We start from the raw sequence: 25,970 nt of genomic DNA on the forward strand, positions 1-25,970 counted from the left end.
CGCAAAACATCATAAAAGTTCGTAAAAGAGAAAACCCTGAAAATCCACCTTGCGTCTTTGTCAGTATTGAGATAACAACCTTTCTTGCAGGACTGGAATAATAAATTCTGTATACAAACATTCTCAATTTGGTGTTATCTCAATAGCAATATTGGGTTGATTCAGCATTTAAAGACATAGAGGTTATAGCACAGAAAGTGCGAATCCACAGACCTATCCATGTTTACCCTTGTGATGGATATCTCATTCATGCTTCATGGTAATATTTTAGAGGCAAATTTTAGTTCTGGGAAGATTAAAGTTTAACTGCAGAAAAATGGGACAAATGCAACTAAAGCAGCTTGGAGTCTATTACACTTAAAAAATTGCAACCATGTTGACAGGGGTTACAGCTAGAAAGGTAAGATTCTAAAACAGCAGGTAGGCTTACTTAGTTAGAGAGTTGTACATGTGACATCCAAACTGCTTGTAAAGAAGCGCCGTCCAGAGAAATGTTTTGTTTTAGGAGTTGTACTTATATTAGTTTAAAAGCATTCAGTGAACCTAAGGGTGGAGATTGAGACGGTTCTCTGGTTTCAATTTATCTGTGTGCTTGCTGAGAGAGGTGGTTAGTTGCAGTTTGGACCTTGTGCAGTGTGCAGCTCGCAGAGAAGACAGCTTAGTGAAGCTAACGGTCTGCAAAAGAGTTAGAAGTGTGCTGGTGATTAGAGGTGGGCGTGCAGCTTTGTGAATATCATGGAATGCAGTCCCAAAAGAGATTGAGTCATCAGGACATGTGCAATTATTGAGGCAGTCTGAGTCAAAGTAGTTTTTAAGGGAATTCCGAACCTAGATTTTCAAAAGTGAAGAGCCTAATCCCTCGTGAAGGAGACAAAATTTTAATGACATATTGTGACTCACAGTGGTCACTGACATCTGGCTAGGTTGTTGAAAAATCCATGGGATCTGTCTTGGTTGCATTTTCCATTTAAGATGCAGTGTGGTATGTTCAACAACAATTTACCTGTTAATTCATATATACCTCATGTTAATTCTCAATGTTCGAGTATAAGTTAGACATTGTAAATTGTTTTACTTTTCTGACTTTGTATAGTAGATTATCTTGCTATTTAAAACAATGAAATCTTGCGGCTTTATCCTCCTAGTAGATAACTGGGATTTCAAACTTTGTATACTGTAAACATATGTTACTAGTCCTGAACCGGACCATAACACTGTTCGCAGTAACAAACTGTCCCAATCCTATTTAACTGCCCTGTTCCCATATAACTTTATTGTCATTTTCCTTCATCCACATATTGAATTTAATTTAATTTTTTGGAAATTTTTTAATTTGAATTTTAACAATTTTTATGCAAAGTTTACAAAAACCAAACAACAGCACACAAAAACAGTAATAACCCCCCCCCCCCCCCCCAGCAATATAAACTTAACACCCCCATCCACCCTATCCCCCCTCCCAACAGCTAACAGTAACCAAAAAGTACATTATAAACAACCGCCATCTACGGTAAAACCCTTCCACCGACCCTCTCACCGTTAAATTGATCTTCTTGAGGTGTAAAAGCTCCATCAGGTCACTCAGGTGCGCTAAGACGCTTGGGGTGTAGTCAACTCCAGCCTAAGAGGATCCACCTCCTTGCTACGAGTGATGCAAAGGCCAGAACGTTTGCCCCCGACCCCGTCCGGAGCTCCAGCACAGCCAAAACCCAAAATATCACTACCAGAGGGCAAGACTCCAACCCAATGTTCAGGATTGCCGACATAGTCTCACAGAAGGACCTCCAGAAGCCAGCTTTGAGCACGACTAGAACATGTGCTGGTGGTGTGCCAGCCTCCAAGAACGACGATGGCAGGTATCCTCCACCCCATTGAAAAACTGGCGTGAGGTGTGCTCGAAACACTGGCAGGGATTCTCCGGTCACCAACGCCGAAATCTCGTTCGGCGATCGGCTGGAGAATTCCCATTTCCAACGAAATTGGGGCGGCGCCGCTTTCGCGGTGCTCTGCCACTTCCAAAGCGGCGTACTCTAGGAGTACACCGCGCGCCGTATCGATGGCCTCACCTCCCCCCGATGCTCCGCCCCCAACAGGCCGAGTTCCCGACGGCCTGGGTCTTTCATGCTATTATTTGTCAGGAACGTGGTGTGGCAGCTGCGGACTGAGTCCAGCACCACACCACGTTATAGTCGGGGGAGAGCCGATCTGCGGGCAGCGGGGACTCTGGCAGGGGCTCGGGGCACTGGTGGGGGGTGGTCCGGGGTTTGCGAGCTAGCCAAAGGGGGGGCACTATTTTGCAGGCCGGGTCCACGCGCGGCCATGCACATGCGCGCCCACGGACCCGGCAATTCTCGGGCAGTATCGGCAGCTAGACCCGGGTAGCTCTACGCTGCCTGCCTGCTAGCCCCCAACAAAAGGAAGATCGGTGGCCGTTTTGCTTCGTAAGCCTCACATCCAGCCTTGCAGGCTCGAAGATGTGGTTTGCACAGATGGGAGCTATCTTTGACGCAGCTTTTAAATTAAAAAGTTGACGGAGCTGTTTCCAAATTTTTAACATGGCTACTACCTCCGGGTTAGTCAAGTGTTTTTTCGGCAACACCCGGAGCGGAGGTGTTACCAATGCCTCCAGGCTTGCCCTCCCTCGCAGACTCTGATTCACCCGGACCCAAAGCTCTTCCGAATACCCGCACCACTGCAGCACCTTTTCAGCATTAGCCGCCCTTTAGTAATATTGAAAGTTTAGCAAGGCTAAGCCCCCTGCTTGCCTCTCCCACTTGAGCACCACCCTCCTGATCATCTGATCATCGGGCCCTTACCCGCATGAAGAGTCCTGGCTGGTCTGAGACCCCGAAGACTGCCACTTTTGGGCATGGCTCCACCCTCACTTCCATAATCCTGGACATTGCCTCGAAAAAGCTCGTCTTGTACCTGGTAAGTCTGGGGCAGGTGCAGAACATGTGGGTGTGGTTGGCTGGGCCTCCCTGGCACAATTCATATTTGTTCTCCACCTCCAGTAAGAACCTACTCATCCGGGTTCTGGTTAGGTGTGCTCTGTGCTCCACCTTTAGCTGCGTTAGGCTCAGCCCTACGCATGTGGAGGTGGTGTTTGCCCTGTGCAATGCTTCAATCCAGAGCCCTCCCCCTATTTCTATGCCTAGTTCCTCCTCACATTTGTTTCTTGTCTCGTCAGGCAGGAGTGTACCTCCTCCAACAGGCGCCCATACAGGTTCCCACAGTTTCCGTTCCTTAGGTCACCCCCGTCCAGCGTTTCTTCAACTAATGAGTGCCCTGGTATCCGGGGGTACGTCGTTGTTCCCTTACAGAGGAAGCTTTTGACCTGAATGTCATAGAGTCATAGATGTTTACAGCATGGAAACAGGCCCTTCAGCCCAGCTTGTCCATGATCCCCAGTTTCTAGCACTAAGCTTGTCCCACTTGCTGCATTTGGCCCATGTCCCCCTATACCCACCCTGCCCATGTAACTGTCTAACTGCTTTTTAAAAGACAAAATTGTACCTGCCTCTACCACTGCCTCTGGCAGCTCGTTCCAGATGCTCACCACCCTCTGTGTGAAAACATTTCCCCTCTGGTCTCTTTTGTATCTCTCCCCTCTCACATTAAACCTGTGCCCTCTAGTTCTAGACTCCTCTATCTTTGGGAAAAGATGTCGACTATCTACCTCATCTATGCTCCTCATTATTTTATAAACCTCTATAAGATCACCCCTAAGCCTCCTACGCTCCAGGGAAAAAAGTCCCAGCCTATCCAGCCTCTCCTTATAACTCAGACCATCAGGTCCTGGTAGCAGCCTCGTAAATCTCTTTCGCACTCTTTCTAGTTTAACAATATCCTTCCTATAATAGGGTGACCAGAACTGAACACAGTATTCCATGTGTAGTCTTACTAATGTCTTGTCCAACTTCAACAAGATGTCCCAACTCCTGTATTCAATGTTCTGATCAATAAAACCTAGCATGCTGAATGCCTTCTTCACCACCCTGTCCACCTGCAACTCCGTCTTCAAGGAGCCATGAACCTGTATTCCTAGATATCTATGTTCTTAGCTTGTTTCCTTTTGCAATTGGAAATCTCTGTGAATTCCCCGAAGGTCGCAACTCTGTTGTCCGTGTATTGCGGGAGTAAACCTATTGTCCATTATTGCGGGAGTAAACCTGTGGTTGTTACAGATCTGGGCCATGGTTGGGCAAAGTGTTGCCTCATTTGATACCATGTCCGGAGCATGGCTACTACCACTGGGCTTCTGGAGTGTTTGGCTGTGGGGTTAGCACTGTTGCTTCACAGTGGCAGGGACGCAGGTTCGATTCCCGGCTTGGGTCACTGTCTGTGCGGAGTCTGCACGTTCTCCCCGTGTCTGTGTGAGTTTCCTCCGGGTGCTCCAGTTTCCTCCCACAGTCCAAAGATGTGCAGGTTAGGTGGACTGGTCACGGTAAATTACCCTTAGTATCTAAAAAGGTTAGGTGGGGTTACTGGGTTACGGGGAGAGGGTGGAGGCGTGGCTTAAGTATGGTGCTCTTTCCAAGGGCAGTGCAGACTCGATGGGCCGAATGGCCTCCTTGTGCACTGTAAATTCTATGTAATTTCTATGATTCTATGCAGGAACCCTCCTCCACCTTCACCCACCCTGCTCCCAGTTCCTTAACCCCCTCCCTCTCTTTCTGCTGTGGCCACCCAGTGGTAGAACTGCAGGTTTGAAAGGACCAGGTTCTCATGTTTCTTTTTCTTTGTAGACCTTCTTTTGGATCCTCGGCCACCCCCCCCCCCCCAACCCTAAACACACACAAACGCCATAATTAGTTTATCTGCTCTGTTGAAAGAGGCTTTGGGGGTATAGATCAGAAGAGATCAGAGCAGGAAAATGAACCTGGGCAGTAGGTTCATTTTGACCATCTGGACTCTCCCTACCAGGCTCCACTAGACTCCACCAGTCTTTCCAGGTTCCATTTGTGGATCCATGTCCAGTCGTAGGCTATTTGGATCCCCAGGTAGCGGAATTTGGTCTTGGCTTGTTTGATTGGCAGTTCCTCCAGCTCTGCCTCTCCCCCGCCAGTTCACAGGGAAGATCTCACTTTATCTCAGGTTACGTTTGTAATCCAAGAAAGCTCCGGACTCCTTTTGGACTTTCATAATCCTTTCCATTCTGGCTGGGGAGTTTTGAGATGTAGAGGAGCAGATCATCCACGTAGACTGACCACTCGGATCCTCATTAGTATATTGGATTGGATTTGTTTATTGTCACGTGTACCGAGGTACAGTGAAAAGTATTTTTCTGCCAGCAGCTCAACAGATCATTAAGGACATGAGAAGAAAAGGGAATAAAAGAAAATGCATAATAGGGCAACACAAGGTATACAATGTAACTACATAAGCACTGGCATCGGATGAAGCATACAGGGTGTAGTGTTAATTAAATCAGTCCATAAGAGGGTCATTTAGGAGTCTGGTGACTGTGGGGAAGAAGCTGTTTTTGAGTCAGTTCGTGCGTGTTCTCAGACTTCTGTATCTCCTGCCCGATGGAAGAAGTTGGAAGAGTGAGTAAGCCGGGTGGGAGGGATCTTTGATTATGCTGTCCGCTTTCCCCAGGCAGCGGGAGGTGTAGATGGAGTCAATGGATAGGAGGCAGGTTTGTGTGATGGACTGGGAGGTGCTCACGACTCTCTGAAGTTTCTTGCGGTCCTGGGCCGAGCAGTTGCCATACCAGGCTGTGATGCAGCCCGATAGGATGCTTTCTATGGTGCATCTGTAAAAGTTGGTAAGGGTTAATGTGGACATGCTGAATTTCCTTAGTTTCCTGAGGAAGTATAGGCGCTGTTGTGCTTTCTTGGTGGTAGCGTTGACATGGGTGGACCAGGACAGATTTTTGGAGATGTGCACCCCTAGGAATTTGAAACTGCTAACCATCTCCACCTCGGCCCCGTTGATGCTGACAGGGGTGTGTACAGTACTTTGCTTCCTGAAGTCAATTACCAGCTCTTTAGTTTTGCTGGCATTGAGGGAAAGATTGTTGTCGCTACACCACTCCACTAGATTCTCTATCTCCCTCCTGTATTCGAACTCGTCGTTATTCGAGATCCGGCCCACTATGGTCGTATCGTCAGCAAACTTGTAGATGGAGTTGGAACCAAGTTTTGCCACGCAGTCGTGTGTGTACAGGGAGTAGAGTAGGGGGCTAAGTACGCAGCCTTGCGGGGCGCCGGTGTTGAGGACTATTGTGGAGGAGGCGTTGTTGTTCATTCTTACTGATTGTGGTCTGTTGGTCAGAAAATCGAGGATCCAGTTGCAGAGTGGGGTGCCAAGTCCTAGGTTTTGGAGCTTTGATATGAGCTTGGCTGGGATTATGGTGTTGAAGGCAGAGCTGTAGTCAGGAAATAGGAGTCTAATGTAGGAGTCCTTGTTTTCGAGATGCTCTAGGGATGAGTGTAGGGCCAGGGAAATGGTGTCTGATGTGGACCGGTTGCAGCGGTATGCGAATTGCAGTGGATCAAGGCGTTCTGGGTGTATGGAGGTGATGCGCTTCATGATCAACCTCTCGAAGCACTTCGTTACGACTGAAGTCAGGGCCACTGGTCGGTAGTCATTGAGGCACGTTGCCTGGATCTTCTTTGGTACCGATATGATGGTGGTCTTCTTGAAGCAGGTGGGGACCTCGGAGTGGTGTAGGGACAGGTTAAAGATGTCCGCGAATACCTCTGCCAGCTGGTCCGCGCAGGCTCTGAGTGCATGACCAGGGATCCCGTCCGGGCCCGTCGCCTTCCGAGGGTTCATTTTCAGGAAGGCCAATCTGACTTCGGAAGCTGTGATGGTGGGTATGGATGAATTATGGGCTGCTGGGGCACTCAACAGCGGATTGTTGGTTACCTGCTCGAACCGAGTATAGAATGCATTGAGTTCATTGGGGAGGGGTGTGCTGCTGCCAGAGATACTGTTCGGCTTCGCTTTGTAGCCCGTTATGTTGCTTAGTCCTTGTCACAACCGCCGAGAGTCTACCTGTGACTCTAGCTTGGTTTGATATTCTGTCTTGGCATCTCTGATGGCTTTGCGGAGGTCGTACCTGGATTTCTTGTATAGGTCAGGGTCGTCTGCCTTGAACGCCTCAGATCTGTCCTTCAGTAGAGAGTCAATCTCGCGATTGAGCCATGGTTTCCGGTTGGGGAACGCACGTACTGCTTTCTTTGGCAGTCGTCCACACGACTATATAAGTGAATGTTAGAGTCAGGTGATCTCAGACTGACTAGGGAGCTGGGGAGAGAGGTTGCTTGTGCATGTTCGTACTGTTATTCATCTGTTGTTTTGTATATATTTGACCAACAGTTAATGTTAATAAATTATTTGTAGCTTTAGCTACAAGTGTTCTTGTAATATAAATCAGGCCATCCGGCAAGAACATTACATGGTACCAGGATTGGATGGTATTGAACACTAAGAAAGCCTGCCACGAGGACCACAGAGATTTGAACATTTTGCAGACTGCATGAATTAACAACATGGAATCGTTGAAGCCACCAATGAGTCTCAGATAATGTGGACAGCAACTGGCGTGTGTTTAAACAACAATTTAATCTGTTTCTTACTGCAGTAAATTTAGGAGATCAATCAGATTTGCGTACGGTAGCGATGCTCCTAACAGCAGCAGGGCCCGAAGCAATTGCTGTGTTTAATACGTTTAAATTTGCAAACGATGAAGATAGTAAAAATTTTAACAAAGTAATTTAAAGATTTGATGAACATTGCAGCCGCAGAAAGAATGAAATTTATGAACGCTATGTGTTAAGATTACGTTTACAAGACAGGAGAGTCCATGAATCATTTCATCACAGATTTAAATGTAAAAGCTAAAACCTGTAATTTTTCTGCAGTGGAATCTTCCATGATTCGGGACCAGATTGTGTTTGGTGTGAATGAAAATAAGCTGAGGGAGCCATTACTGAGGGAATCAGAGCTGTCTTTGGAACAAACAGTTAAGATTTGTCAGGCTCACGAGCTAGCAACACAACATTCTTAAATGTTTCTCAGTAATGGCGGCATCTTCTTGGATGAAAGCACACCGGTTGCCGCCCTTTTTCCAAAAAGGCGTGACACTTCCGAAAAAAGGCGGGAAAGTTCCTGCAGCTCCTCGCCCACCAACAAACAGGTTCAAGATCAGGACAAAGTATTTCTGTGTAAATAATGTGGTTAAAGGCACAAATTAAGGTAGTGTCCAGCGTTTGGCAAGTTTTGTTCCAGATGCAAAGGAAAAAAATCACTTTGCTCAGAATTGTTACTGTAAGCTCAACCCCAGATCAGTCAACACAGTGGAAGACACAGTCTCCAGTGATGAAACATTATTGTTTGTTGGAGTAATAACAGAGAAGAATATTTTTTTGGAGACGTCAAAAAATTCTCCAACACTTAAATAAATGCAAACTGATGCTCCATTTAAAATATATGCTGTTGATGAGGACAAATGGCTGCTATCGCTTGAAGTGAACGGTACAGTGGTCCAACTGAAGTTAGACACTGGTGCCAAAGCCAATTTAATTAGCACGACGGATTTGTATGTTAGACGTTTAGCTGCTGTCGTATAAAGAATCAAAGGTTCTGCTCCTTTTCTCAAACACCTTTATTTCACTTTAAGACACTGCATAAAACTCTCTCATCACATCACCTGACACAAAGGCCACCTGAAGCCCCTTTACATATCAGTGTCAATTATTAGATACTTAACATAAATGAGACAACTAATTGGAATGTCTCTTCACCCATTACTTAACATTATAAAATCTAAAAATTCAGCTGATTAGAAAAAATCACAAAATATCTCTGAGAGATTATAATAGTTCAAGCATTAAATGTTATGGTGCTTGTGACCTGAGTGTGGTGGTGAAGAACACAGTTTATTCCGTCCCATTCTGTACTGTATCCGAGGGCTTGGGTTCATTATTAGGTGATCAGCCCTATGAAGAATTAGGTCCAGTGCAGTTGGTATATAGCATCCACAAAGGATTGGATCAACACTCCAAAGACTCGGAGAACATTATCAGCAAATTCAGCGGTATGTTCACTGATTTTAGTGCACTATCATTCGCCAACGAGATACAATTTAAAGAAGATGCATTATCTAAAGCACCGATACAAACTATTAGTAGTGAAATTGCTGAAGATGTAGATCTGCATGTCAATCTCATTTCTACCCTGTCACCCATATCAGATATGAAACTACAAGTTACCAAGAAGATAGAACCTACCAATGGGGTAAATTCCACGGTATGTGTGAAACAAAAAAATGCTGATGCACGTATAGGCACGGATCCCAAAGATCTCAACAAAAAAAGCGTACATATTGTAAAACAGTCATTACAGAAAGCAATGGACAGACAATCTGATCCATATCTCGCAAAATCACATTTCAAAGCGTTACCATTATCACATGATAGGTCGCCAGCAGAGTTACTCATGAATAGAAGGTTGCGTACCACATTTCCATACTTGGCAAAGAAGGAGGAGAATGCAGTGGTACTGCAGGAAATGCAAATCATTAAAGAGAAACAAAAGCAGTTCTATGATAAAGTGTCTAGAACTTTACCATCTCTGAGTAGTGATGACATTGTGAGAATAGAAGATTCAGGCAAATGGTCGAGAAAAGCCATTGTACTTGAAGAAGTAGCACCTCGTTGCTACAATGTACAGACAGAGGAAGGGTTAGTTTAAAGAAGAAATTGTTGCTCACTCTTGAAAACCAGAGAAGACTTTCACAACAACGTGATGGATGACGAATCTACAACAGCATCAACGTCAGCTGCAGTGTCAGATAGTTCAGCAGTTCCTGAGCATGAGAATGTCATGGAGATATACTGATGACAATGTATTAATTTATTCCTTCAAAGGAAAGGGGATGTAGTGATATCATAGTTGTGTTGTAATTCACCGACTAACCACTAGGAGTCTCATTAGTATATAAGTGAATGAGGTGACCTCAGACTGGCTGGAGAGCTGGTGTTCTCTCCCTAGATGGGGCCATCATCACGTTCAGCAGGCAGCTGATGTTCGCTGTTAGGTTCGTGCCCTTGACAAAGCCCGTCTGATCCTCCGCGACTACCTCTGGCACGCAGCTCTCCAGCTGCTTTGCCAGGGCCTTTGTCAGGATCTCTGCATCTACGTGGTGCTATCTTTCAGATGAGATGTTAAACCAAAGCTTTGTGTGCCTTATTGGGTAGATGTGAAAATGACCATGGCATTAGTCAAACAATAATTGAATGACAGTACATCGGAGACAACCATTCAGCCCATCATTCCTATGGTGGAACTATCCAATTAATCATGCTCCCCTGTATTTTTGCCCTTCTGCGTATTTATCCAATTCTCTTTTCAATGTTACTATTGAATCTTCCCTAACCACCCTTTCAGAATATTCCAAATTACAGCAATTTGCTGTGTGAAAAACTGGTCTTTAAAAAAAATTCTTTCATGGGTTGTGGGTGTTGCTGGCGATACCAGCAGTTGTTGTCCATTCCTAATTGTCCCTTGAACTGTGTCTTTGAGGCTTTTTCAGAGGGAAATGCGTTTTGATGATATTTCCATGATACGTTTCCAGGTCGTTGAGGTGATGGTGCGATTCAGCGGACTTGAGTTAAAGTCTGCTGAGCTGCGTGTTTAGCGGGGCTCTTCACGGTGTCTGCAGCGCCAAGAAACATCTCACTGTTTAACGGCACTTTGCCATTTATTTTTACCTTGGGGAGATTCTCTCCACCAAGGCTGCACTTAGAGGGACTTCCTGCTGGTGAACTGAAGCTCCCAGCAGGAAAGGCTCCTTTCAGATTGGTGTGCTATTTTGGAAAGCTGCCTTGATCTCCCCCCCCCACTCCACTTTCAGACTCCTCCTGTTTTCGACTCCCGCCCCGCAGCTCCGGAAGGCTGGTGAGAACCCCCACTCACTCTCCCTCTACCTGGTAAGGCCTATCCTTGGCAATGTCAACCTGGCACCTTGGCATCCTGGCACAGTCAGCCTGGCACTCTGGCAGTCCCCCTGCCACTCAGGGTGTCCAGGTGCCATATGGATAATTTAAATTTGCCGATCTGGATCACGCCCATGGTGTTTTAAGCGTTGCAAATCTCGTCGGGCGTGACAAGGCCGCTGAATCAAGGGCAGAACAAAATCTAGGCTGGTGCAAGTGTCTGGAGTGGGGCTTGAACCTATAGCCTTCTGACTCAAGAGGTGTGTTACAACTGAGTCATAGCTGTTATTGCAATGGCAATATAGCAGCACCCCACAGAAGACACAATTACACAAACCTTCTAATCTAGAGCGTATATCAATGCACAAATCTTCTGCATTAATCACTGTTGATTGTCTCCCTGAATCCAATGTTGTGTGTCTTTGTGATTGGCTTTCTGTTGGCAGGATTAACGGGCAGCCCTCCTTTGACCGGGGTTGCAGTGTGCCTATCTCCACCAGCTCTGAGGAGTGAAAAACAAATAGACACTCAGTTCAAAGCACAGTGCACAATGCAGGCGTTTAAATGGAAGGTCACACACCCACCATGAAAAGCAGCTTTTGTCTGAGATGGATGACACGGAACACTGGAGCGATGGAAGGGAGAATAACCAGCAGGCACCATCACAGTTCAGAAAACCAACTTACGTGATCATTTTCTGACAAGGCCCACCCTTCATCTGGGCAGCTGAATACAACTATGATCCCACGCTGTTTGACAAGGACATTTAATTAAACAAATTGAATGTTTTTCTCTCGCTATTTTGCACAGATAATACACAAAGACAACCTGTCCCAGGTTCCACAGGATCTGAGTTATATTAAGTAGCTCCTTAATCTGTTCCCCAGCTGCTTTTGTTTGTTAATACCACATATTAATTTAAATCATAAATCACTAATGAGTTTCAATGGATTCCGGTTTGCAACTGTATCTCAAAATGCATCATTGACTTTGTTAATAAAATGATCTGTGTTTTAAAAGAGGGGCAATGAAAGTATAGGTACCAGTTTTAATAATAATGATAATCTTTATTAGTGTCACAGGTAGGCTTACATTAACACTGCAATGAAGTTACTGTGAAAATCCCCTAGTCAGGGGCAGCACAGTGGTGCAGTAGTTAGCACTGCTGCCTATGGCGCCGAGGACCCGGGTTCGATCCCGGCCCCGGATCACTGTCCATGTGGAGTTTGCACATCCTCCCCGTGTGTGCGTGGGTTTCCTCCGGGTGCTCCGGTTTCCTCCCACAGTCCAAAGATGTGCAGGTTAGGTGGATTGGCCATGATAAATTGCCCTTAGTGTCCAAAATTGCCCTTAGTGTTGGGTGGGGTTACTGGGTTATGGGGTAGGGTGGAGGTGTTGACCTTGGGTAGGGTGCTCTTTCCAAGAGCCGGTGCAGACTCGATGGGCCGAATGGCCTCCTTCTGCACTGTAAATTCTATGATCTAAAACATGTTCACAACACATTTAGACAAACAACAAATGGTACAAGCACTAAACTTAGCGCTGGAGAGACCAGACACCCTCGCCTCTGTACCAACAGAAGGGAAAGAAAGGGTTGGGGGGGGGTGCAAATAGGGCCCTGCCTGAATTATCTACGGAGGCAGAAAAACAAAAGAACCTTCAATTATGATGTGCCAGATTCCGGTAGATGGATTGGCCATGCTAAATTGCCCCTTAATTGGAATAAAAAGTGAATTGGTACTTTAAATTAAAAAAATAGAAAATCCCCTAGTCGCTGCACTTCGGTTACACTGAAGGAGAATTCAGGATGTCCAATTCACCTAACAGCACGTCTTTCGGGACTTGTGGGAGGAAACCGGAGCACCCGAAGAAAACCCATGCAAACACAGGGAGAACGTGCAGACTCCGCACAGACAGTGGCCCAAGCGGAAATCAAATTCGAGTCCCTGGTGCTATGAAGCAACAATGCTACCCCCTGTGCTTCTATGCCTTTTAATAATAATAATAATATTTTATTGTCACAAGTAGGCTCACATTAACACTGCAACAAAGTTACTGTGAAAAGCCCCTAGTCGCCGCCTTCCGGTACCTGTTCGGGTACACAGAGGGAGAATTCAGAATTCTCAGCTGGGACGGGAATTGAACCCGCGCTGCTGGCCTTGTTCTGCATTGCAAACCAGCTGTCTAGCCCACTGAGCTAAACCAGACCTTTAAAACCTTTAACTGAGGGTGCATCCGGACAGCAGTTAGCCTATCAATTAATAAACATTCAGTCTGCCTGTGAAGCAGATTTTATCTAGAAATTTGAAAATCAGAGCCGCTGCATAAGAAAGTTTCTCTTACTCACATCACATACATTTAGAAAGAGTGAACTGCGTTTATATAGCACCTTTAACATAGTTAAATGTTCCATGATGCCCCAATAGGTGCATAATCAGAAAAAAAAATTAAATTGAGCTAAAGAGGCAGTTCTGTGTTTGGGTGACTAAAAGTCTGGTCAAAGAACTAAAAGGAGCATCTGAAGGAAGTGACGGTAAAGCGGCTCAGAAGGGAACTTCAAATGTTTAGAGCCCACACAGCTGGTGATGCAAGGCAAAGGAAGCCAGCATGGGTGAATTCCAGAGTTAGAAGATTGCAGTAATCTCAGGGCTGGAGGTGGTTCCAGAGATAGGGCGAAATTCTCCGGAAACGGCGCGATGTCCGCCGACTGGCGCCCAAAACGGCGCAAATCAGACGGGCATCGCACCGCCCCAAAGGTGCGGAATGCTCCGCATCTTTGGGGGACGAGCCCCAACCTTGAGGGGCTAGGTCAGCGCCGGAGGGATTTCCGCCCCGCCAGCTGGCGGAAAAGGCCTTTGGTGCCCCGCCAGCTGGCGTGGAAATGACATCTCCGGGCGGCGCATGCGCGGGAGCGTCAGCGGCCGCTGACAGCTTCCCATGCATGCGCAGTGGAGGGAGTCTCTTCCGCCTCCGCCATGGTGGAGACCGTGGCAGAGGCGGAAGGGAAAGAGTGCCCCCACGGCACAGGCCCGCCCGCGGATCGGTGGGCCCCGATCGCGGGCCAGGCCATCGTGGGGGCACCCCCCGGGGCCAGATCGCCCCGCGCCCCCCTCAGGACCCCGGAGCCCACCCGCGCCGCCTTGTCCTGCCGGTAAGGTAGGTGGTTTAATTTACGCCAGCGGGACAGGCATTTTAGCGGCGGGACTTCGGCCCATTCGGGCCGGAGAATCGCGCGGGGGGGGCCCGCTAACCGGCGCGACGTGATTCCCACCCCCGCCGAATCGCGGGTGCCGGAGACTTCGGCAACTGGCGGGGGCGGGATTCACGCCAGCCCCCGGCGATTCTCCTACCCGGCAGGGTGTCGGAGAATTTCGCCCAGGGAGAGGTGAGACAATTGTGGGATTTGAACACGAGGATGAGAATTCTAAATATCTGGGTGCTGGTAGACTGCGAGCCAGTATGCGTAATGGTGCAAGGGTCTTATGCAAAGTTGGGATATAGAACATAGAACGATACAGCGCAGTACAGGCTCTTCGGCCCACGATGTTGCACCAAAACAAAAGCCATCTAACCTACACTATGCCATTATCATCCATATGCTTATCCAGTAAACTTTTAAATGCCCTCAATGTTGGTGAGTTCACTACTGTTGCAGGTAGGGCATTCCACGGCCTCACCACTCTTCGCGTAAAGGACCTACCTCTGACCTCTGTCCTATATCTATTACCCCTCAGTTTAAAGCTATGTCCCCTCGTGCCAGCCATTTCCATCCGCGGGAGAAGGCTCTCACTGTCCACCCTATCTAACCCCCTGATCATTTTGTATGCCTCTATTAAGTCTCCTCTTAACCTTCTTCTCTCCAACGAAAACAACCTCAAGTCCATCAGCCTTTCCTCATAAGATTTTCCCTCCATACCAGGCAACATCCTGGTAAATCTCCTCTGCACCCGCTCCAAAGCCTCCACGTCCTTCCTATAATGCGGTGACCAGAACTGTACGCAATACTCCAAATGCGGCCGTACCAGAGTTCTGTACAGCTGCAACATGACCTCCTGACTCCGGAACTCAATCCCTCTACCAATAAAGGCCAACACTCCATAGGCCTTCTTCACAACCCTATCAACCTGGGTGGAAACTTTCAGGGATCTATGTACATGGACACCTAGATCCCTCTGCTCATCCACACTTCCAAGAACTTTACCATTAGCCAAATATTCCGCATTCCTATTATTCCTTCCAAAGTGAATCACCTCACACTTCTCTACATTAAACTCCATTTGCCACCTCTCAGCCCAGCTCTGCAGCTCATCTATGTCCCTCTGTAACCTGCTACATCCTTCCACACTGTCGACAACACCACCGACTTTAGTGTCGTCTGCAAATTTACTCACCCACCCTTCTGCGCCTTCCTCTAGGTCATTGATAAAAATGACAAACAGCAACGGCCCCAGAACAGATCCTTGTGGTACGCCACTTGTAACTGAACTCCATTCTGAACATTTCCCATCAACCACCATCCTCTGTCTTCTTTCAGCTAGCCAATTTCTGATCCACATCTCTAAATCACCCTCAATCCCCAGCCTCCGTATTTTCTGCAATAGCCTACCGTGGGGAACCTTATCAAACGCTTTACTGAAATCCATATATACCACATCAACTGCTCTACCCTCGTCTACCTGTTCAGTCACCTTCTCAAAGAACTCGATAAGGTTTGTGAGGCATGACCTACCCTTCACAAAGCCATGCTGACTATCCCTGATCATATTATTCCTATCTAGATGATTATAAATCTTGTCTCTTATAATCCCCTCCAAGACTTTACCCACTACAGACGTGAGGCTCACTGGTCTATAGTTGCCGGGGTTGTCTCTGCTCCCCTTTTTGAACAAAGTGACCACATTTGCTATCCTCCAGTCCTCTGGCACTATTCCTGTAGCCAATGATGACATAAAAATCAAAGCCAAAGGTCCAGCAATCTCTTCCCTGGCCTCCCAGAGAATTCTAGGATAAATCCCATCAGGCCCCGGGGACTTATCTATTTTCAGCCTGTCCAGAATTGCCAACACCTCTTCCCTACGTACCTCGATGCCATCTATCCTAATAGCCTGGGTCTCAGCATTCTCCTCCACAACATTATCTTTTTCCTGAGTGAATACTGACGAAAATATTCATTTAGTATCTCGCCTATCTCTTCAGACACCACACACAACTTCCCATCCCTGTCCTTGACTGGTCCTACTCTTACCCTAGTCATTCGCTTATTCCTGACATACCTATAGAAAGCTTTTGGGTTTTCCTTGATCCTACCTGCCAAGTACTTCTCATGTCCCCTCCTTGCTCGCCTTAGCTCTCTCTTTAGATCCTTCCTCGCTACCTCATAACTATCCATCGCCCCAACTGAAACTTCACACCTCATCTTCACATAGGCCTCCTTCTTCCTCTTAACAAGAGATTCCACTTCTTTGGTAAACCACGGTTCCCTCGCTCGACGCCTTCCTCCCTGCCTGACCGGTACGTACTTATCAAGAACACGCAGTAGCTGATCCTTGAACAAGCTCCACTTATCCAGTGTGCCCAACACTTGCAGCCTACTTCTCCAACCTATCCCCCCCCCAAGTCACGTCTAATGGCATCATAATTGCCCTTCCCCCAGCTATAACTCTTGTCCTGCGGTGTATACTTATCCCTTTCCATCACTAACGTAAACGTCACTGAATTGTGGTCACTGTCCCCAAAGTGCTCTCCTACCTCCAAATCCAACGCCTGGCCAGGTTCATTACCCAAAACCAAATCCAACGTGGCCTCGCCTCTTGTTGGCCTGTCAACATATTGTGTCAGGAAGCCCTCCTGCACACACTGTACAAAAAACGACCCATCTAATGTACTCGAACTATATCTTTTCCAGTCAATATTTGGAAAGTTAAAGTCTCCCATAATAACTACCGTTACTTTCGCTCTTATCCAGCATCATCCTCGCCATCCTTTCCTCTGCATCCCTAGAACTATTTGGAGGCCAACTCCAAACAGGGTGACCTCTCCTTTCCTGTTTATAACCTCAGCCCATACTACCTCGGAAGATGAGTCCCCATCTAGCATCCTCTCCGCCACCGTAATACTGCTCTTGACTAGCAGCGCCACACCTCCCCCTCTTTTGCCTCCTTCTCTGAGCTTACTAAAACACCTAAACCCCGGAACCTGCAACATCCATTCCTGTCCCTGCTCTACCCATGTCTCCGAAATGGCCACAACATCGAAGTCCCAGGTACCAACCCATGCTGCCAGTTCCCCTACCTTATTTTGTATACTCCTGGCATTGAAGTAGACACACTTCAAACCACCTACCTGAACACTGGCCCCCTCCTGCGACATCAAATCTGTGCTCCTGACCTCTATAATCTCATTCTCCCGTACCCTAAAACTACAATCCAGGTTCCCATGCCCCTGCTGCATTAGTTTATGGATTGATGACTTTTCCATGTTTTAAAAAAAAATCATTCATGGGGTGTGGGCATCGCTGGCTGGGCTAGCATTTATTGCCAATCCCTAATTGCCCCTGAATGGCTTGCTGGGCCATCTCAGAGGGCACTTAAGAGCCAGTTTGTTTCTTTCCATCATATTGTTGCATGTTGCTGTATTATCTGTGAAACTACTTGTCAAACTTTAAGAAAATGCGTATGATATTTCTGGCTAATAAATTCAAAGGTTTTGCATCATACAGTGCTTTAAGACATTAAAGGTCATTACGTTTGCAGGATATCATGGTTTTTGATATATCCTGACTCGAAGCATTAGGCTGAGGGTTCCTCTGGCCTCTCATGTGGGCACAAATGAAGAGGGGCATGGATGCCCTCTATGCTGACCTGACTGGCATTTTATTCCTCAGTCAACAGCAGTAAAACAGAACACCTCATCTGATCATTTTCCTATTGCAGTTTGTGGGATCTTGCTGTTCGCAAATTATCTGCCCTATTTTCCAACAGTGACTACTCCCCTTCAAAACTAAGATGTTCCGAAGTGCTTCACAGCCAAAGGTCTGCACGGTGCTATGTAACTACAGGTTCTCTCTTATCAAACCATCTACAGGACACAGGTCTGCAGGTTCTGCTGACCTCTGCTGGACATGGGCGAAGCTAGGCTGGGCTATTTGGGGTTGGCTGGATCTTGGTTTTTGGCCAATATGGCATTAAAGGGGGCTGAGCTAAGAACTGAGGAGGGCCAAAGTACCTGTTTCCAAGTCTCAGTCAGGACCCACACAAACTTGCAGGTTAAACATGGAGACTGAAGATCGGCGGTGATGTGTTGGGTATTCTGGATCACATATAGGTCACCAACACTTGAAATAGTGCAACACTATTTTATTGAATCATTAACTGTTTAAACATACTCAGACGGTGGGTTAATACGATACTAGCTTTAACTAAAGACCTTGCCTTGTCCTAACCAGTCGATGCACTCAGCACATGGTGAATGTCTGTGTTACAGGCTGTGAGCTCTGTCCTCCTAGCTAGCTGCAACTCGAATGAGCAGGAACTCTGATGCCCCCTGTCTTTATAGTGCGTGTGCTCTCACTGATGATTGGCTGCGGTGTTGTGTGTGTTGATTGGTCCCACTGTGTGTCCATCAGTGTGTGTCTGCACCATGATATACTGGTGTATATTATGACAGGCGGGGGAGCTTCCTGGGTGTGAAATGCCAAAGCCATGTGGGGCCAAACACAAAATGATTCTGGATCATAGAACATGGAATTCCAGCAGCGCAGAAGGAGGCCATTTGGCCCATTGGGTCTGCACCAGCCCTCCGAAAGAGCTGAGGCCCAACCTCCCATCCTATCCCCATAACCCAGTAACCCCACCTAACCATTGGACACTAAGGGCCAATTTAGCATGGCCAATCCACCTAACCTGCACATCTTTGGACTGTGGGAGGAAACTGGAGCACCCGGAGAAAGCCCACGCAGACACAGGGAGAAAGAGCAAACTCCACACAGTCACCCAAGGTCGGAAATGAACCCAGGTATCTGGCGCTGTGAGACAGCAGTGCTAACCACCGTGTCACCATGCAGCCCCATCATGACCTATGCCTGACCCACACCCTCACCAACTGGTTCGATGCCAAGACAAGAGATTGCCCATGCAGAGGAAGGGGTGAAACTCAGAGAGGCAGACAACATCTCCAGGTGGCAAGTTTCAAGAGTGGATTTGGGAGGAGCTTGGAGGCAGAATTTCCTTTAGTTCTGCCCCACAGGGATGACACTGGCACAAAAGCCATCCTGGAGTTATCAGAGAAAGCAAAAATATAAAACCAATCCCCCTCTTTTCCCATGCTATTTGGTCGACATGCTATATAAATATTTTATAGAAGCTCTTCCTCTTGGCTGGCTCTCAATCATTGCGATGTCATACAAGTATGTTCAGACTAACTTATACTGGCTTCTCCAGCCATGACAGTGTGAAATGTCTCCTAAATGTACCGCTTTGCTTAGTTATTTTGTTTAGGAGTGCAGTTTGTTGATAGGTGGTCTAGTGGCAATGGGTAGTGCCCCTGCCTCTGAGCCAGAAGCTCTGGGTTTGAGTCCCACCCCAAGACTTAAACATTAAAAAAAAAATCTTTATTAAGAACTTTAACAGAATTTTCAACCATATAAACAACACCCCCCCCCACCCCCGCCCCCCACCCCCCCTCTCCCCGTAACAAAAAAGAAGAAAAGACTTGCATAGCAAGACACAAACATGGCAAATCAATATGATACAGAACTTTGTACATTGGATTCCTCCCGTACATATCAGTTTTCCGGATCGTTTATGTTTTTCTTGCTCAGGTGCCCCTCCGAAGAACCCCTCTTCCCTATCCCTCCCTCTTCCCCCCTCCCCCCCAGAAAGAGATGTTCCCCCCCACCCCGGGTTGCTGCTGCTGTCGACCGAACTCCATCTAACGCTCTGTGAGATAGTCTAGGAACGGTTGCCACCGCCTGTAGAACCCCTGCGCAGACCCTCTCAGGGCAAACTTTATCCTTTCCAACCTGAGAAACCCTGCTATATCATTTATCCAGGCCTCCACACTGGGGGGCTTCGCATCTTTCCACACTAACAAGATCCTTTGCCGGGCTACCAGGGACGCAAAGGCCAGAATGCCGGCCTCTTTCGCCTCCTGCACTCCCGGCTCGTCCGCTACTCCAAATAGTGCTAGCCCCCAACTTGGCTTGACCCGGACTTTCACCACCTGAGATATTGCTCCCGCCACTCCTCTCCAGAACCCCTCCAGTGCCGGACATGACCAAAACATATGGACATGGTTCGCCGGACTTCCTGAGCACCTCCCACATCTGTCCTCCACCCCAAAGAACCTACTCAGCCTCGCCCCCGTCATATGCGCTCTGTGAACAACCTTAAATTGTATCAGGCTAAGCCTGGCATACGAGGAAGAGGAATTAACCCTACTTAGGGCATCATCCCATAGACCCTCCTCAATCTCCTCCCCCAGCTCCTCTTCCCATTTACCCTTCAGCTCCTCTACCAAAGCCTCCCCCTCTTCTTTCATCTCCTGGTATATCGCCGACACCTTGCCCTCTCCGACCCATACGCCCAAAATCACCCTGTCTTGAATCCCCTGTGCCGGGAGCAGCGGGAATTCCCTCACCTGCCGCCTCACAAAGGCCCTCACCTGCATGTACCTGAAGGCATTTCCCGGGGGTAGTCCAAATTTCTCCTCCAGCGCCCCTAAGCTCGCAAACGTCCCATCGATAAGCAGGTCCCCCATTCTTCTAATCCCTGCCCGATACCAACTCTGAAACCCCCCGTCCATCCTTCCTGGGACAAACCGATGGTTATCTCTGATCGGGGACCACACCGAGGCACCCAGCACTCCCCTATGTCGTCTCCACTGCCCCCAGATCTTTAGCGTTGCCGCCACCACCTGGCTAGTGGTGTACCTTGTTGGCGAAAGCGGCAGCGGTTCCGTCACCAGCGCCCCCAGGCTCGTTCCTTTGCAGGGCGCCATCTCCAACCTCTTCCACGCCGCCCCCGCTCCTTCCATCACCCACTTACGGATCATCGCCACGTTGGCTGCCCAGTAGTAGCCACCCAGATTCGGCAACGCCAGCCCTCCTCTATCTCTACTAAGCTCCAGGAACCCCCTCCTTACCCTCGGGGTCTTGCTCGCCTACACAAATCCCATAATGCTCCTGCTTACCCTCCTAAAAAAGGCCTTGGTAGTCACAATTGGGAGGCATTGGAATACAATACGAAACCTCGGGAGGACCACCATTTTAATCGACTGTACCCTGCCCGCTAGCGAGAGTGGCAACATGTCCCACTTTTTAAAGTCCTCCTCCATCTGTTCCACCAGCCGTGTCAAATTAAGTTTGTGCAGTGCCCCCCAGCTCCTAGCTACCTGGATCCCCAAGTATCGAAAGCTCCTCTCCGCCCTCCTCAACGGTAGGTCGTCTATCCCTCTTCCCTCCTCCCCCGGATGTATCACAAAGAGCTCACTCTTTCCCACATTGAGCTTATAGCCCGAGAAGTCCCCAAACTCCCTTAGGATCGGCATGACCTCAACCATCACCTCCACTGGATCCGCCACATACAGCAACAGGTCGTCTGCGTACAGCGACACTCGATGCTCCTCTCCCCCTCGGACCACCCCCCTCCATTTCCCTGACTCCCTTAACGCCATGGCCAAAGGTTCAATTGCTAATGCAAACAGCAGAGGGGACAGGGGGCACCCCTGCCTCGTCCCTCGATACAGCCGGAAATACTCCGACCTCCGCCGGTTCGTGACCACACTCGCCACCGGGGCTCTATACAGGAGCTTAACCCAACTAGTAAACCCTCTCCCGAACCCAAACCTCCTCAACACTTCCCAGAGATACTCCCACTCTACTCAGCCAAAGGCCTTCTCCGCGACCATAGCTGCCACTATCTCTGCCTCTCCCTCCACCGATGGCATCATAATCACATTCACTAGCCTCCGCACATTGGTATTTAGCTGCCTGCCCTTTACAAATTCTGTCTGGTCCTCGTGAATCACCCCCGGGACACAGTCCTCAATCCTCGTAGCTAACACTTTTACCAGCAACTTCGCATCTACTTTGAGGAGCGAGATCGGCCTATACGACCCGCATTGCAGTGGGTCCTTATCCAACTTCAGGATCAAAGAGATCGTCGCCTCCGACATTGTCGGGGGCCGGGTCCCCCCCTCCCTTGCCTCATTGAAAGTCCTTACCAGCAACGGGGCTAACAGGGCTACATACTTTCTATAGAACTCCACTGGGAACCCATCCGGTCCCGGGGCCTTCCCTGCCTGCATGCTCCCCAGTCCTTTAACCAGCTCCTCCACCCCAATTGGTGCCCCCAATCCAGCCACCTCCTGCTCCTCCACCCTCGGGAACCTCAGTTGGTCCAAGAATCGTCGCATCCCCTCTTTTCTGACGATATTTGCAGACGATACGAAGATTGGTGGAGTTGTGGATAGTAAGGAGGGCTGTTGTCGGCTGCAAAGAGACATAGATAGGATGCAGAGCTGGGCTGAGAAGTGGCAGATGGAGTTTAACCCTGAAAAGTGTGAGGTTGTCCATTTTGGAAGGACAAATATGAATGCGGAATACAGGGTTAACGGTAGAGTTCTTGGCATTGTGGAGGAGCAGAGAGACCTTGGGGTCTATGTTCATACATCTTTGAAAGTTGCCACTCAAGTGGATAGAGCTGTGAAGAAGGCCTATGGTGCGCTCGCGTTCATTAACAGAGGGATTGAATTTAAGAGCCGTGAGGTGATGATGCAGCTGTACAAAACTTTGGTAAGGCCACATTTGGAGTACTGTGTACAGTTCTGGTCGCCTCATTTTAGGAAGGATGTGGAAGCTCTGGAAAAGGTACAAAGAAGATTTACCAGGATGTTGCCTGGAATGGAGAGTAGGTCTTACGAGGAAAGGTTGAGGGTGCTAGGCCTTTTCTCATTAGAGCGGAGAAGGATGAGGGGCGACTTGATAGAGGTTTATAAGATGATCAGGGGAATAGATAGAGTAGACAGTCAGAGACTTTTTCCCTAGGTGGAACACACCATTACAAGGGGACATAAATTTAAGGTGAAAGGTGGAAGATATAGGAGGGATATCAGAGGTAGGTTCTTTACCCAGAGAGTAGTGGGGGCATGGAATGCACTGCCTGTGGAAGTAGTTGAGTCGGAAACATTAGGGACCTTCAAGCAGCTGTTGGATAGGTACATGGATTACGGGAAAATGATATAGTGTAGATTTATTTGTTCTTAAGGGCAGCACGGTAGCATTGTGGATAGCACAATTGCTTCACAGATCCATGGTCCCAGGTTCGATTCCGGCTTGGGTCATTGTCTGTGCGGAGTCTGCACGTCCTCCCCGTGTCTGCGTGGGTTTCCTCCGGGTGCTCCGGTTTCCTCCCACAGTCCAAAGATGTGCGGGTTAGGTGAATTGGCCAATGATAAATTGCCCTTAATGTCCAAATTGCCCTTGGTGTTGGGTGGAGGTGTTGAGTTTGGGTAGGGTGCTCTTTCCAAGAGCTGGTGCAGACTCAAAGGGCCGAATGGCCTCCTTCTGCACTGTAAATTCAATGATAATCTATGATTAATCTAGGACAAAGGTTCGGCACAACATCGTGGGCCGAAGGGCCTGTTCTGTGCTGTATTTTCTATGTATGTTCTATGTTCCCCCTGGGGGCTGGGACCTATACAGCTCCTCGTAGAAGGCCTTGAATGCCTCATTCACTTTCACCGCACTCCGCACCGTAGTTCCCCTTCCATCCTTGACTCTACCTACTTCCCTCTCTGCCATCCTCTTACGGAGCTGATGTGCCAGCATCCGGCTCACCTTCTCCCCATGTTCATACATCGCCCCCTGTGCCTTCCTCCACTGTGCCTCTGCCTTCCCTGTGGTCAACAGGTCGAACGCCGTCTGGAGACTTCGCCTCTCCCTGAGTCGTCCCTCATCAGGGGCCTCTGCATATCTTCTGTCCACTCTTAAAATCTCCCCCACTAACCTCTCCCTTTCCCTGCCCTCTCTCTTCTCCCTATGAGCCCTGATGGAGATGAACTCTCCCCTAACCACCGCCTTCAGCGCCTCCCATACTACTCCCACCTGCACCTCCCCGTTGCCGTTGGCCTCCAGATACCTTTCGATGCACCCCCGCACCCTCCTGCACACTTCCTCGTCTGCCAACAGTCCCACATCCAACCGCCACAGCGGGCGTTGGTCCCTCTCCTCCCCCAGCTCTAATTCCACCCAGTGCAGGGCGTGGTCTGAAATGGCTATGGCCGAATACTCCGTCCCCTCCACTTTCGAGATCAATGCCCTGCCCAGAACAAAAAAATCTATCCGGGAGTAGGCCTTGTGTACATGGGAGAAAAAAGAGAATTCTCTAGCCAAAGGCCTGGCAAATCTCCACGGATCTGCTCCCCCCATCTGGTCCATAAACCCCCTGAGCACTTGGCCGCAGCCGGCCTCTTTCCGGTCCTGGATCTGGAGTGATCCAGTGCTGGGTCCAACACCGTGTTGAAGTCCCCACCCATTATCAAACTGCAAAGTGCAGGAAAAACCCGTGCTTTCCTAAGCCATCCCGCCCCCTGTGGCGCAGCTCCTGTTGCGGCCTTATCCTAATTCCCCCATCCCCGAGTCTCACCTCCCTCCAGCACCGACGCCCACATTCCTCACTGTATCCCCTTCAAAAACTCTTCCCCCATCCCCATCCATCGTCCCACCCGTAAAACATTCTTGACCCATATTTTTTACCCATATTTACAACCCTGTATACAGTCAATATCTTCCCCCACTACCACAGCCCCTCAGTTCGAGTCCAATTTTTCCGTTTGGATAAAGATCCAAGCCTCTTCTGGCGTTTCGAAATAGTGGTGTCGGTCCTGGTACGTGACCCACAATCGCGCTGGCTGCAGCATTCCGAATCTCACCCTTTTTTTATGCAGCACCGCCTTGGCCCGATTGAAGCCAGCTCTCCTCTTTGCCACCTCCGCGCTCCAGTCCTGGTAGACTCGGATCACCGCATTCTCCCATCTACTACTCCGCTCCTTCTTGACCCATCTCAGGACACTCTCTCTGTCCGCGAAACGATGGAACCTCGCCACTATCGCCCTTGGCGGCTCACCAGCCTTGGGTCTCCTCGCCAGGACCCGGTGAGCCTCTTCTAGCCCCAGGGGGCTCGGAGAGGCCTCCGCACCCATCAGCGAATGGAGCATCGTGCTCACATACACCCCAACATCAGCCCCCTCCACTCCTTCGGGGAGACCCAGAATCCGGAGATTCTTCCTCCGCGACCTATTCTCCAGGACTTCAAATCTCTCGGCCCACTGCTTGTGCAGCGCCTTGTGCGCCTCCATCTTCACCGCCAGGCCCAAGATCTCATCCTCGTTCTCGTTAGTTTTGTCCTTCACCTCTCGGAGCTCTATCGCTTGGACCTTCTGGGTCGCCTTCAGCCCCTCGATCGCCAACAGCATTGGCGCCAGCACCTCCTTTTTAAGCTCCTCCACGCAGCGCCTGAGAAACTCCTGCTGGTCCGGCCCCCATGCTGCTCGATCTCCGCCCTCCGCCATCTTGTTTTCTCCCCCTCGTTTCTGCCGCTGCTCCAAAGCCTCTTTTTCTGTCCCTCCACTGCTAGTCCCCTCCATACACGACGGAAGGGGGACCTTACTTCACCTTTCCACACGGGATTAGATCAAAAAGGTTCCGTTGGGGCTCCTCCGGAGAGCCCAAAAGTCCGTTCTAGCGGGAGCTGCCGAAATGTGCGGCTTAGCTCCGCATCGCCGCAACTGGAAGTCTCCCACCCCAAGACTTGAGAATCAACCTGTAAATCCTTCCACTACACGTCAATCGAAGGTGGTAAGAAAGGGCGAGATCTCTGGTCAACCATAAGACATAAAGAAAATTGGAACCTTTACCATCGCTATCCACAGCTAGAGGTCACAACCTGCATGTTGCCACAGCAACTGGGATTCCCTGAGTAACTCAACACCAACTTCTAGTTGATACTATCGATTGTTGCTGAT

The 25,970-nt window shown here is 48.7% G+C and overlaps 1 protein-coding gene across 2 annotated transcripts in view; it reads right to left on the reverse strand.

The window, feature by feature from the left end:
- The window catches only part of LOC140428126 (protein FAM124A), a 68,021-nt gene that overhangs the window by 26,580 nt on the left and 15,471 nt on the right, over window positions 1-25,970 (reverse strand). The window lies entirely within an intron of this gene.

The sequence above is a fragment of the Scyliorhinus torazame genome, chromosome 8 (genome assembly GCF_047496885.1).
Source record: "Scyliorhinus torazame isolate Kashiwa2021f chromosome 8, sScyTor2.1, whole genome shotgun sequence".
In the NCBI taxonomy this organism is placed as follows: domain Eukaryota; kingdom Metazoa; phylum Chordata; class Chondrichthyes; order Carcharhiniformes; family Scyliorhinidae; genus Scyliorhinus; species Scyliorhinus torazame.